Source organism: Podarcis filfolensis (assembly GCF_964270895.1).
Source record: "Podarcis filfolensis genome assembly, chromosome: 10".
Taxonomy (NCBI): Eukaryota; Metazoa; Chordata; class Lepidosauria; order Squamata; family Lacertidae; genus Podarcis; species Podarcis filfolensis.
Window position 1 is genome coordinate 22206411 of NC_139612.1, and position 15411 is coordinate 22221821.

General features: G+C 42.2%; 1 protein-coding gene across 4 annotated transcripts in view; it reads right to left on the reverse strand.

Moving 5' to 3' along the window:
* MET (MET proto-oncogene, receptor tyrosine kinase) overlaps nucleotides 1–15411 on the reverse strand; it is a 97537-nt gene that overhangs the window by 79484 nt on the left and 2642 nt on the right. Inside the window, exons 1-2 of one of the 4 annotated variants that reach the window (XM_083574318.1) lie at nucleotides 620–947; nucleotides 419–478 (exon numbers count right to left, since the gene is read on the reverse strand). The exons of the other annotated variants lie outside the window; for them this stretch is intronic. The gene's annotated coding sequence lies outside the window, so the exon portion shown is untranslated. Of the gene's footprint in view, nucleotides 1–418; nucleotides 479–619; nucleotides 948–15411 lie in introns of those variants that run through there. 4 annotated transcript variants of the gene reach the window in all.

Here is a 15411-nt window from a genome sequence, read left to right on the forward strand (position 1 = left end):
TTGCAGATATTGGCACCAATGCTACCTCTTATAGTGCTACCTCTTATGAAGAAGCACTCCTGAAAACACTCCAGCTTTTGCTATGGTAGCTTGTACCTGAAAAGGGAGGTTCCACTCTGGCCTGGAGAGGCTTCAAGAAAAATTCCATTACAGGAAGCCAGGTATACATGCTCCAAAGCAAACTGAATTGCAACACCCATTGATGACTGTCCCTCCCTTATCATTTGCAAATCTGAATCAACAAAAGAATGTCAGACTCCTTCTAGAATAGATACATTAAGCCAAAGGTAGTATCAGCTAATCACCACTCCTTCCAGATTACCCCACCCCCCACTAACACTATCCAAATAAATTTCAATAACCTGAGGCTCCTTCCAGAACAGCCCAAATATATGTTAATCTCTTTACTCTATCTTACCTGGACAGCAGAAGATGCCTATCTGGAAGCCATTTCGCAAATGTTTTGGACAAGCTTTTCCTGGCTGCAGTGGCGTAGCGTGGGTTGTCAGCACCCGGGGCAAGGCAAGTAATTTGCGCCCCCTAACCCGTGGATTTGCCCTAACCCCAGATGTTGCGCCCGGTGCGGCCGGCCCCCCCTGCACCCCCCACGCTACGCCACTGCCTGGCTGGCACCATTTGAAGATTTGTAACACCCATCCACCAACAGGAAGACGAGGCTTTGCAATATTTGTTTTTATATTAATTTTTAACCTCAACTTGAGCATCAAGAGATAGCGGTTTCCAATTCAGCAGTTAGGAATCTTTGAATACCCAAGTTGCCTCAAACCTTATGCCCAGGAACTTTCCTGCAGGCTTCCCCCTTCTCCTTTTTCTCCCTTCTTTCTATATCCCCCCCCTTTTTTTTTTGCTGCTGAACAGGAACGCTCACCTCCAACACACTAGCACACACACCACCTTACAGAACAAGGACAAGTATCAAATCTCCCTGCCCCACTGCAAACCAATTAGCTGACAAAGCCCTCATATCCCTCATTTTCTACCCAATCAGGTTCCTCTTCTGAGAGGAGACCTGCTCTCTTTCTTCCCTTTGCTATGCCCACTTTTTCCTCCTTGGCTGTTTCACCTTCAAGCCCCATTTCCTCACTATGCATACCCACCTACTGCAAAAACAGACTCATTTTACTCTCAGTCATTGACCCCAAGGTCTCCCACCAGCTTTCTTCTGATTTTCCCCAAAGGCCCACTATCCAAAAAAATCCAAAACCCAATTCCTCTGACAACCTCCCCTTCTCTTTCTGAAAACAAGCAGCTGTAATCAGCACCAATTGTCCCTTTCCGATGCCACCTTCATCCCTTCAGCCAACATCCTTCCCTCCCTTTCTTTTCTCCTGACCACATCCTAGTTCTCCCATGTCTGCAGAGGCATTCTTTAGAACAGGCATCCCCAACCTTCGGCCCTCCAGATGTTTTGGACTACAATTCCCATCATCCTAGTCCTGTTGGCTAGGGATCATGGGAGTTGTAGGCCAAAACATCTGGAAGGCTGCAGGTTGGGGATGCCTGCTTTAGAATAAGTTCTAACACTTGTACTGGATTTAAATTCCTTTAAACTGAGCCTGTTGTTAGTGTGCTATTTATCTTTAGTAGAAAAGAAAGGGGGGAGAGCTAATTTCCTTTTGATATGATATCTTTACTTTTGCTTTATCTCTTGTCTGTGCTAATCCTTGAGGTACCGAACTCTCAGTGTCAAATAATAATAATAATAAATCACAAGAATTGTGTGAGATAATTTGACACTTGTGTGCAAACTACACTTTTAATAATGAACTACAGTACTATATATTAAAGTTCTCAGTTAATGTACAATGTTTTAACTTGCAAGTCACAACCTCCATTTTTAAGGGTTTTCTTGGGGAATATTTGGTGCGAAAATCAGACTGGTGTGCATAGTTGATGATACGACCTCCTACAAAAATGATTAAAACTCTAATTAAGATTATAGTGATTTCTAATGGAACAGAAGTAAAGATCTGAGTAGGCTTTTTTTTAAAAAAAAAAAATACTACTACTTTCTGAACAACCTTGTTGAGCACAAGGCACCACTGTTTTGCCTTCCAGGTGTTGACATTGTCAATTACTACGGCCATTCATCCTGTCTCACAGCTCACCTCATTCTTGGCATGATGCTATCTCTAGTACAATTAATGGAGACTACCATGTTTCCTCTTGGCCACAGTTTATCCAAGGACCATCACATTTGTAATGAATCCCTATTGTTATATGCATCATCATAAATCCATTAAAGCCCACTTGCATCTTGGAACATATTGCTTGGAAAAGCCACATGTTTAGGGTGTAGGGTTGCTTTTGAAAGGTGGGGTTGTTTTCATTCCATTCAGATAGGATTTATGTTGGGTGGGATCAGTTTCTTATACTTAAAAAACCCCAGCCAAATAAATGGACATTGTTTGGAACAGCTACCACCTAGGAAACATGGTCTCGTTTGGAAAATGCAGTTGCTTCCACTGCTAATGCAGCCATTTGTCCTGCATTTTTGCAAATGCCATAGCCACCTAGTGGCCAATGTCTTGGCCACCCTAATGATGGCATGCCTCCCATCCACACACACAAACACCCATCATACAAGTTTGACCTTTTAAAAAGACTGCATTTCTTTATAGAGGCCCATTGTACAACTGCTGTTCCTGGAACCTTTTGCAAAGGCGAAATATCCCAGTACCACTGTCTTCTCTCAGCATTCCAAGATTATGGGTCAAATGTTGGACCCACCATTCTTCACCATTTGACCCACCAAGCTCATTTTGACCAAGCCACTCCCAACAGCCAACGTGCCTAATAATAATAATAATTTATTATTTATACCCCGCCCATCTGGCTGGGTTTCCCCAGCCACTCTGGACAGCTTCCAGCAGAATATTAAAATACAATGATTCATGAAATCTTAAAAGCTTCCCTAAACAGGGCTGCCTTCAGATGCCTTCTAAAAGTCTGATAGTTGTTTATTTCTTTGAAATCTGATGGGAGGGCATTCCACAGGGCGGGCGCCACCACTGAGAAGTCCCTCTGCCTGGTTCCCTGCAACCTCACTTCTCACAGTGAGGGAACTGCCAGAAGGCCGTCGGCGCTGGACCTCAGTGTCTGGGCAGAACGATGGGGTGAGACACTCCTTATCTGTGCCAATGTCACAAACAGGGTTGCAAAGTTCTTTGCAAGGTGCTTTGAAGCATCCACTGTCAGCTGGTTGTCAGGGTGTGAGCGCCCTGCGCAACCGAAGCCCCAGTAATCAGCTGGGATCAGCTGCACTAGGAACTCCACAGTGCATCCAAATGGGCTAGAGGAAACTACATTGATTCAAAACACTTCCTCCAGCACTTTGCATATAAGCTGCTTCCTCTTGACATAAAAAAGTTCTGTTTTTAAATTGCTTTCTCTGGCGAGGGCGAAATACTCAGGGGTTTTCTAGGAGCATTGTCCTCTCTGCAGAGAGGTCAAAGCGGCTCCCTGTAACTGACAATCAGCTGACCACTGTAGTTAAAGGGATCCCCTTTTGGCACATTCTGTCTTCAAAGGAGGTTGCTGGAACTGCAGAACAGCTGTTACAGCAACCTCTTGAGTCATTTGACGGGTATCAGTCACCTGATGTCATTATCATGCCAGGTGATTTGACAGTGGATGCTCCCATCCAACTATCCAAGTTGTCCAATGGAAGTGGGGAAGACAAGTCTCTGACTCGCTGGCTGGATCTAGTTCTCTACCCATTTGTTGTTTGTTGTTTAGTCGTTTAGTCACGTCCGACTCTTCGTGACCCCATGGACCAGAGCATGCCAGGCACTGTCTTCCACTGCCTCCCGCAGTTTGGTCAAACTCATGTTGGTAGCTTCGAGAACACTGCCCAACCATCTCTTCCTCTGTCGCCCCCTTCTCCTTGTGGCCTCAATCTTTCCCAACATCAGGGTCTTTTCCAGGGAGTCTTCTCTTCTCATGAGGTGGCCAAAGTATTGGAGCCTCAGCTTCAGGATCTGTCCTTCCAGTGAGCACTCAGGGCTGATTTCCTTCAGAATGGATAGGTTTGATCATCTTGCAGTCCATGGGACTCTCAAGAGTCTCCTCCAGACCCATAATTCAAAAGCATCAATTCTTCGGCGATCAGCCTTCTTTATGGTCCAGCTCTCACTTCCATACATCACTACTGGGAAAACCATAGCTTTAAGTATACACTCTACCCATTTAACATAAGGTTAATTACATGTATCAATTGTTATCTGACCTTCCTTCAAGCAGCTCAGAGCTTTGTACACAGAGTGCCTTCCCATTGTTGTCTCCAGGGTAGCCAAATACTTTTTGCTGGATGAAGCGAAGCCCGCATGGCGTAGAATAGGGCCAACGCTTTAAAAAGTTTTGCTGCATAGATAGCTCAGTTGGTTAGAGCATGGTGCTGATAACACCATGGTTACAGGTTTGATCACAGCACGGGACAGCTTCATATACCTGCATTGGAGGGGGCTGGACTAGATGATCCTCAGGTTCCCTTCCAGCTCTACAATTCTATGACCAATAAACACCAGTTCCTGCTTTCACTCATTCTCCTCCCCTGCCTCCTTGGGAACCACTGAAATACAGAATGGAAAGGCTGGCTCTGTCTCCAGACTTCCACTAAAGCTATGCGCCAGCCATGAAACTGGGTCTACCCCTGAAAACTTTAAAAACAAATTTAAAAAGCACATGCATAAAAGCTTTTAATTTTCAAAATGATGTCCAAGGCCTCTTTCATTAGGGTCACACATGCTTTTATTGGGACATGCCTTTACTTGCTCCATGAACCATTCCGAGAAGTCAAGAAGGAATTCATAAATCAAGGAAAAGTTGGTGAAATCAAGTTACAATCTCCTTGCTGCCAAAGTGACAAAAACTGAACAAGCCATCTGCCTGCAGAATATCTGAACACAAGCCATTGCTTCTCAACTTTAAAACACCCAGTATCTTGGGTATAATATATTAACATGTCTAATAACCACAAATCATCTCAGAGCATTACTAAATGTTACCACGTGTCTATATAATTTAATATTTTTTTAATTTAAAAAGTCCTAAACAAAGGGAACACATTACTCCAGTGAACAGGCAGGGCTTTGCAGGTTTGCCAAAGGTCCAATAAATTTTAAACCAGCTGGAAGATCTTTATCAGCATTTTATCAGGAACAACAAGTGACCTACTCAAGAATTTCTCACCAGATTTTCTGCAGCTACAAGGCAAAAAACACATTCCAGAAGATAGCAAGAAGTGAACTCATTATTTGTTGTTAGTTGATAGTTATGCGAAATGGTCAGTTGTGAATAATCATAAAATCAATTGTGAATTTGGCAGCTATTTATTTATTCAAGATTGTTTAATAGTGTTTAATTGGAATGTAAAACATTTCTTAAAAATACGGATAAAATCAAATGTTAAAAGCAAGTTCATCAGCTTCTGTTTCTTGCCTAGGTTACATGAATGGGATCAGGAAACAGATCCAGTTAATTGCCAGTACTTTCGAATCTCTTTCTTAGATTTGAATACCCATCTGATTAAGAATTACTCACTTAAATATTTTATTTTAACTCCTTCCGTAGGACAGAATGTACCTTCCTGGGGGAAATTCTGAATTACAACATACCTGAAGACTTCTACGAAAAAATGTTTTGAAAATGATTCAAAGACAAAGGCTTGTTTGGGCAAATTCTTCCATTTTTTGTTACTAGTATGGGAATTCCAAATAAAAATATCAGGGCTGGTTTTATGTGTGACATTTGTTTCTGTGAAAGAAAAAGCATTTACCAGTATGTTGTCCCTGAATTGTGCCACAAGCAATTGCCAAAGATCAAACAGCAGTATTGGCTGTCCAGTCTTTGCACTTGCAGCTACCCTTCAAACATAACTGTGTACACATCTCCCACCCCCTAAAAACCCCATCTATCACAGGGTTTGTCTCCAGGTAGGTCAGCTCTTGGGGTACAATTCTAAGTATACCTAACTTAAGTTCTATTATAACCAATGGGATTTATTTTCAAATGTGCTCCAAGCTGAGGAATCATGACATCACTGCATTATGGCCAGAGGTGCTGCCAGGTTTGAGGGAGCCCTGGACCAGATGACTTGCATCTCCCTTCCTGTGGCCACTCTGCTTGCCTGAAGGCCCTGATGTCATGGAGGAGAACGGAAAGAACAAAGTAAACCCCTGGCTGGATGCCACTTATGGTGAAGTGACTCTTGCCATGCTAGGATTTGAGGTTTTTAGATTCACTAAGCAGTGCAGAGAAGAGTGAGTAGGCAGATTGTCCAGAATAAAGGGCGTGCGGCAGGAAGAGATGTAGGAACTAGGAATTCATATGAACACACAAGGGAAACTTCACTGTGAGACTCAGCAAGCCACAGATCCAGAGTTAAAGAGAAGCCACGAGACTCCAAGACATGGATCTAATACAGTGGTAGCTCGGGTTAAGTACTTAATTTGTTCCGGAGGTCCGTACTTAACCTGAAACTGTTCTTAACCTGAAGCACCACTTTAGCTAATGGGGCCTCCTGCTGCTGCCGCGTCAGCGGAGCCCGATTTCTGTTCTCATCCTGAAGCAAAGTTCTTAACCTGAAGCACTATTTCTGGGTTAGCGGAGCCTGTAACCTGAAGCGTATGTAACCTGAAGCGTATGTAACCCGAGGTACCACTGTATGTAATTTCAGCCAGGCTCCCTTTTGCCAGAACATGCCATGTTGCATGTGACAGCTAAATATTCAATTTAACCATTTTGAGATTAAGGAATTTTAACAAAAGTCCACATGGGAAGGAAGGCTTGTTCAGCCGCAGCACACACACAAAAACAGGAAACATCTACAATAAGAAGGTATTTGTCTTCCTACAATGGAACATAAAGATGTGTCATCCAGTTTTCAGACACAAAACAGCTATTTCTAAGTAAACTTACACATTACAGCAGAGGCGGGATTATATTAGGTTCTCATTGCATTTCATGGCCAGTTAAAACTTGCACAAAGGGGGGAAAACAAACAAATGTAACCTATTCAACTCAGTGCAGAGCTCTTAATCAGCAGTCAACTGGAGCTCAGGGGAGGGAAATCAATTTTCAGAAGGCAAAGAGTAACAACTGCAGATTTAATCAAATTGCATTTGCAATTCCGTACTATTCTCAATATTTCTAAAAGCAATGAGCTCAATGGCAAAGAATGAATTTCAATAAATGTCACATATCTAGTTGCTAGGCTTAATTCTTAAAATTTATAGGTCTGGATCAACTTATCTGAAGGAAAAATGTTTCTGGGGCACTTTATGCTGCTTAAATAGGGTAAATATTCATGTAAAGGACGAACACAGGACGGACACAAAAGTTTGGTGCATATAAGGTGAAACTTCAATGAGGAGAAAGAAAAGACGATGCAAAGAAATATAAAGCAACCATAAAAATGTTGGTGGGACTAATATACAATATGAAAATTGTGACAATTAAAAAGAACACTTCTTCACATTTTTTGTGCTTCATGAGAGCTAAAATTCAATAAGCATAAACACACAAAACATATTTATATTACAGATTTGCATGGGAAGAACAATTTTCTAAGACTTTCACAGCCAAGGGTACAAGCCAAAGCTGGAAAAACATATTTAACACTCCTAGTTGGTATCACAGCCAAATTTTAGGATGTGAAGTTCCAGGATCCTCTATAAGACCCTGTCTCCTTAGAGGTCACTGGCCAAAATGTTCAATAGGCCCACCAAGTTCAGACTTTCCTTAACATTCCTTAAAGCAGTCTGCTACCAACATATACTGATCCACAGAGAGCAGGAGGATCTTGACTCGAGTGCATAATTTAAAGTCAGAAGAGGTGGAGAGATCTCCTAATCCAGAATCTTGAACACCATAATTTAAATACCAGTAAATATTGTTATTTATAGCAGAGCTGGAACAAGCAGCCATTTGGTAAGTAAAAAATAGCTTTAATATCCTGAACTAGAAGAAATGGTTGCCTTAAAAAAAAAATAGCTCTTTACTCCCTGTCTTATGTCTCATTCTCCACGATCACTCTAACTCAGCCTATTGAGTGCCCTCCAAATGTTTTGGATCAGGCAACTGGAAAGCAGTAGTTTGGGTAAGACTTCTCTAACTCTTGCATGACCCACCATTCCATGACATTTCCCTGCTTTAAGTCATTCTTCTATCCACCCTGTTAGAGAAGACTGGTAGTTCTTCAGGCATTGATATAACCCCTTTTCTATAGATAGAATATGCTGAGGAAGTCTCCTGGGAAATCCATGTGGGTGGTGGCAACTTTCCCTACTACTTGCCCCAAAATAGGGACAGTACTACCACTATCAATAAGAAACTGCTTGGACACATTCCTATAGATTGTATCCTTAGATCCCATTCATTAGTGCACATAATACAAGACTGACTTCTGAATAGCACAAACAGTTATTCAAAACACAGGACATCAACAGGCCATTCCACAATGAGCTCTTTGTTGAAGAAGACTTGTGGTAGTAGAACATATATTTACACAGAAGTAATTTGTAACCCTGTGGCCAGTTATACACTACTTTAAAATGTAGATATCAATATCTTAACATTACCTCTCCAGAATACTTCTCATTTCTTTAAAACATGAAAAGAAAAAGCTAAGCTTTGACACTGGTGACATACAAATATCATAGTATCATAGACCCTGAGGATCATCTTGTCCAACCTGAATAGGAAGCTGTCCCATTCGGGGATCAAACCTGCAACCTTGGCGTTAGTAGCACCACGCTCTAAACAACTGAACTATCATAATACCACTTGCTCCATTCCATACTTTAGCTCACTTTTTTTTTGCGACCACCAGCATAGTCAAATGGACAACCCAATGAAAGAAACCCAGTCCTTCTGTGACTATATCCCACACCCAATTAATTTCATGTGGACCATAGAAATTTGGTCCTACAATAATCATTACCCTATATAACACACTGCCTTCTTGGAGGCAAATAGCTTGACAATTCCAAAGATTTGTTAACACTGAAAGGAACAAGTTAGCACAATGCTCTGTGTTGGGATGACTGTGGAAATTAGATTGTAATGCTGATTTGATTTCCTAAAAGGTATATGAAACAACACACAACAAGGTTAAAGATTCCCATAGTAATGAATGTTCTTGGAATTTCAAAGAGCTCAGAGGAGACCAGATTTGTGCTTAAATTGGTGTGGGGGAGGGGGTGTAAGAGAAAGGTCACTTAATTATTCTTGTCTTTAAAGTGTCATCTACACAACATTTCCCCTGGGTGAAGAAATTGATTTTAAAAGCGTTTCTGCTAACATGCTTGTGTCAGCTGTTATGTATGAATTATAAATACTTTTAAAATAATTGCCAATGGAAAGGGGGGAAAAACTAGTGCTGTTTAGGAGAAAGATCCAGAGACAATGGAAAACCTCACTTTGAGAGGTTATTTTTATTTGCAGAATATGAAGACACACTACATATAGTTGACATAATACTACAATTTTTGTTTTCTTGTTAAAACCAAAGTGGTCCCACAATGTGCAAATTAATATATACATAGCTTATTTCACAGAACTGAAGGGTGACCAAATACCCTCCTAAAATGTCCTTTTTTTCCAGCCATTTATGAAACGTGTCTAAAGTTTTGCCTGCCCAGATATCCCTAGGAATAGATACTCTCCTGATGATACTGTCAGAAAGTTCCTGCTCTTAAGCTCAAAGATGATGCATCTTGCATTACAATGGATACAGAAAAGGACTAGCCACAGTGCCAATTATAAAGCAAGAGCTATTCCCCATGGTACACTGGAGCCAAACAGAAGGTTTTAAGGCAGAAGTAGGGCAGTTTGAAACCACGTCAAACTGCAAGTAGATAAATAGGTACCACTCAGGCGGGAAGGTAAACGGGGTTTCCGTGTGCTGCTCTGGTTTGCCAGAAGCGGCTTAGTCATGCTGGCCACATGACCTGGAAGCTGTCTGTGGACAAACGCCAGCTCCAATAAAGTGAGATGAGCGCCACAACCCCAGAGTCGGTCACGCCTGGACCTAATGGTCAGGGGTCCCTTTACCTTTTAGGGAATCTTTGGCCCTCCAGATGTTGCTGAACTGCAACTCCCATCAGCCCAAGCAAGTATGGTCAGCGGTCAGCTGTAGTTAAGAAACATCTGGATTTAAAGAGTGAAGCGTTATCACTTTGAAATGTGCCCAGAAGAAGCCAATAGGAAGCCTGTGCAGCACTTGTAAGATAACTGTGGTTCTCCCAAGTCAAAAACATGGGGATCCATATGCAGTACTAGCTGCAGCATCTGAATACAGTGGTACCTTGGGTTAAGAACTTAATTCGTTCTGGAGGTCCATTCTTAACCTGAAACTGTTCTTAACCTGAGGTACCACTTTAGCTAATGGGGCCTCCCACTGCCGCTGTGCTGCCGCTGCCGCCCAATTTCTGTTCTCATCCTGAAGCAAAGTTATTAACCCGAGGTACTATTTCTGTGTTAGTGGAGTCTGTAACCTGAAGCATCTCTAACCTGAGATATCACTGTACTTTCCAAGGGAAGCCTTACATCAGGCATCCCCAAACTTGGCCCACCAGATGTTTTGGGAGTACAACTCCCATCATCCCTAGATAACAGGACCAGTGTTCAGGGAAGTTTTTAATGTGTGATATTTTAGTGTATTTTTGGTTTCTATGGAAGCCGCCCAGAGTGGCTGGGGAAACCCAGCCAGATGGGCGGGGTACAAATAATAAATTATTATTATAGTGGTCAGGGATGATGGGAATTGTAGTCCCAAAACATCTGGCAGGCCGAGTTTGGGGTTGCCTGCCTTACATGAACATTAAAGTTATCAAGTAGAACATGGATTGTGGTTGCCAAATCTTGAGGGAGAGACACTAGTTACGAGCCAGGTGAACCTGGTCAAAATGCCCACCTAAAGATAGCATCAAAGGGCAGATTGTGCTTATGGAACCAAATCCTCAGTGATCAGCAAATTTCATTGTGTCTGGGCCATTCACCTCTGAAAGGTAGGTGAGTGCCTGGATTCAGTTTGTCATTCGCATCCACTAGTGCCAGAACGAAACCATTACAAAAGGCATGAACTGTGTTCTGACTCTTGTCTCTATTTACAGTAGAAACAAGATGATACACAAGACTGTTGCAGATATGAATTATGTACAGTGGAAATCAATAACAGGAGGTTCTGAGGCAAACCCAACCTCCTTGTCAAGTACAATTGGCCCCTCATGTTGCCAACCCTGAGAGTTATATAGAGAGGTTACCATGGCTTGGGAATAGTGGGAACTGGGTCCGTCACCCTCCCGATTGCTCAAATGCACCCTCCTTTAAAACTAGTCACATCGGACAAATAACCCAGGTAAGTAATTAGGCACTCGTTGACTAGTCTAAGAGAAGCAAGCAATTGAACCCAAGCCGGTAGATAAATGGCAAAAACTCGCTACTGGCCTCCATAATGTTTCTTCTCAAAGTTGGAAAGAGAACAATAGGAGAATAACTGCACATCTTGGCTCTTTAAGGCCAAAAGATGCAACTCAACAAGTATTCTGGCAGTCTGTCAGATTTATGGAAACAACTGCGATGAATTGCAGTTGTCAGTATGTCATTGAATTTAATGCAAATGTTAGATACAACACCTCTCCTAATTTTCTCTTTGATAAAGAGTTGTGTCATCCTCTTGCCAAAGGCATATTATAAACAATAATGGGACACTAAGAGAACAATCCGAGGCAAGTATACTTGCAAATAAGTTTTGCTATGCTAAATGGGGCATCGTTCCTAGTAAGCAAGAATTGCAGGCTTCATGAGCCTGATCTAATGGGGTTTACAGTTTTCCAACCTGTTCTTCTGCTAATATTCTCATACAAAGACACAGCTACAAAGCCATCTCACCCCTGTCACCCCCAACATGTCCTCCCCCCAAATCCTCACCAGCGATGGCAGTAATCAGCCCACCAAGGTACAAATTAATGCTGTGCTATCCTCATAGATAAATATTAAATGGTAGATAATTTTACAAGAGTGGAATCAGAAGCAATTTAAAATGTGATTTTTAAAAAAAATGCATGGTGAGATATAAAGGAATCCCACATCCCTTAAGCTCTACAGAATATATACATGTGACATTAACCATGAACAAGATGCTTTTAATTCCCCCATATGATCCAGTATTAGCAGTCCATTGTAAGGAATGGCAGATTATTTAGCACAGTGCATTCTTTGCTCTGTTATCTTGCTGAATGCTTGGTGAGCAGAGAGCCAGCTACTTGTTGAACATTCAGGACACCAAGTCCTTATGTAGATCCCGCACTAAGTGGTGACTAGAATACAATTTACACTGCATGGTGACAATGCAGTCAATTATCTCTGATCTATTTAAAACAAACACCAGTGTCATAACAGTAATACATAGTATTTTCAAACGTTCAAAAGAGCTATATTATTGCCGGCATGTTTTTACATTATTAAATTTGTAATAGTGTTAAAGAAATATAGGCCAACACTTTTGTTTTTAATGCCACCACATTGCATGCTGTGTAGGATGGAATAGCTCAAAAGAAGGGTGAAGATGAAGAGTGGTTTAGCTAAGGCTGCTCCATTTTTGTTTTGATGTATGCCCACCCATGCTGCAACATGACTTTGCTCCATCTACAGTGCAGGTAGCAATATCAAAAGATTCCCCATCTTTCTGCAACAAGACTAGTTATGATAGCATCAGAAGGGGTTGCTGCCCAAAATGGGCATGAGTGCCGCCCCACGGCACCTGAGCAGCTAGCTATGCTGCTGAATTTGGAGGGCTCCAGTTTGGGAATCCCTCTGGTCCAGGGTGGCTAACTATGAAAACCCAAGTCTGTCACAAGATCCAGGGCAAGCTATCTCTTTCTTATCTGGAGGGGTTAATTCAAGACACCATCTGTGACCCATTCTACTGGAGCCATTAATGTAATCCTCATCAGCAAAGTTCACACCACAAAAACAAACTCCAGTACTAAATTTGTAGAAAACACACTTCTACACCAGAAGCACAGCTCTGTACTATCAAGGATGGAGACCCTGGGGCACTCCTGATGTTGCTGGACTGGTCAGGAATGAGATGATGGGCGCTTGAGTCCAACAACATATTGAGAGTCATAGCTTCCTCATCCCTTTCTTAGCTTCTCTTGCAAAATTACTCAAAATATGTCACCCTATCAGTTTACTAGAACAAGGGGAGGCCAGGCAACCACTTGCACATACCTGCTGAAGCATGCTATACATAAACCATGCATACCATCCACCTTCACACACTAGGATCACAAAGCATCAACTCAAGTCACATGATGCACAAGTAGTGTGCAATATCCAGATTCATTACAAACAGCTGTACGCAAACAATTTGGTCACTTTTAAACTTTGAATTGAGCAGTATTTTGTGTTCCCACCTGCCTCCACTATCCCCAGATGTATAGTTCTAACACATTTATTAGCACTGATTGGAAGCACTGATTTCAACAGAACTTAACTCCCCCCCCCAAAAAAAGTATTTAAGGGTCTAAAGTATTTGACTATGCAACTACTATTATTTCCTTGAACTCTTTTGACTAGTACAGATTGTAAACCCAAGTCTTACTCTTTAAAACTGCATTTGCAACACTACTCTAGCCAACGTAGTATAGCACCTTTAATTTAAGGCTGCAGCTCTAAGGACACTTTGCTGATACTATTGAACTCAATGGGGCTTACTTATGAATGGAAATGTATATAAGCTTGCACTATAAGTTCTTAATGGATCACTTTAAGTTCATACCAGGGGTAGATATCCCTTTAGATGCTGCTGGACTACAACTGCTATAAACCCCAACCATTGAGACCTTAGGGTGGGTAATGGATGAATAAATAAATAAATAATATTGGTCACGCTCGCTGGGGCTGATCAGAGTTGAATTTCAACATCATCTGGAACCCAATGATGAATTCCATTAGCATGCTTCAATACATGGGTAGGCAAACTAAGGCCCGGGGCCCGGATCTGGCCCAATCGCCTTCTAAAACCAGCCCGCAGATGGTCTGGGAATCAGCGTGTTTTTACATGAGTAGAATGTGTCCTTTTATTTTAAATGCATCTCTGGGTTATTTGTGGGGCATAGGAATTCATTCTTCCCCCCCCCAAAATATAGTCTAGCCCCCCACAAGATCTGAAGGACAGTGGACCGGCCCCCTGCTGAAAGTTTGCTGACCCCTGCTTTAATATGTGGTGCAAATGACATAGTCTTGGCTAATATTGTCTTTTTGGACCATATAAACAAGTGTGCACACACACATTGCAACATGTATTATAACAAGAAGCCCACCCTCAAAAGAATGGAATAGGGTCCACAAGAGAATGGGTTGGAATGCATTCATATAGTATTTCTTGCCACACCACTGCCTATGTCCCAAGTTTCTTTGCATAAGTATTTCGGGTCATCACTTAAAAAGTAACTTTGATTAAGATAGTTTGGAAATGCAAAGATGCAAGCCACATCTCAGACAACATATTATTCCAAAATAGTCCCACAGGATATATTTTTTGTTATCTACACTTTTTGATTCAGAGTCCCATGGGCAGGTTATGCTTCCTCAAAATTATAACAGTCAAACTGGCTCCCATTAAGCCTCCCAGTGCAAATACCAAAAATGGGGGTGGGGTGGGGAAAAGGAATAAAGCCCTTCTAAGAAAGGGTGGAAGAATTGATGCTTTTCGAAGAATTGATGCTTTTGAATTATGGCGCTGGAGGAGTTTCTTGAAAGTCCCATGGACTGCAAGAAGATCAAACCTATCCATTCTGAAGGAAATCAGCCCTGAGTGCTCACTGGAAGGACAGATCGTGAAGCTGAGGCTCCAATACTTTGGCCACCTCATGAGAAGAGAAGACTCCCTGGAAAAGACCCTGATGCTGGGAAAGATGGAGGGCACAAGGAGAAGGGGGCAACAGAGGACGAGATGGTTGGACAGTGTTCTCGAAGCTACGAACATGAGTTTGACCAAACTGCGGGAGGCAGTGGAAGACAGGAGTGCCTGGCGTGCTCTGGTCCATGGGGTCACGAAGAGTCGGACACGACTAAACGACTAAACAACAACAAGAAGAAAGGGTGATTTATTTGTTTCCAAACCAATCCACTGCTGGCATTGTACCTACCATCAGCAATGGGTGGTGACCCCCACCTGCCTGCTTTCTTACTTACTTGCAACCAGTCCAGGAGTTGGCACCACCCAACAAACTTCCTCCTCCTTAGCCACAGCATTGCCCTTGTAGAAGTCAGCAACGGGGAGGATGGGGACAAGATTAGACCCAAAGATTTTGAAGGGACTACAAGGTCGAACCCCTTGCAATGCAGGAATCTTTTTGCCCAACTTGGGGCTCGAACCCA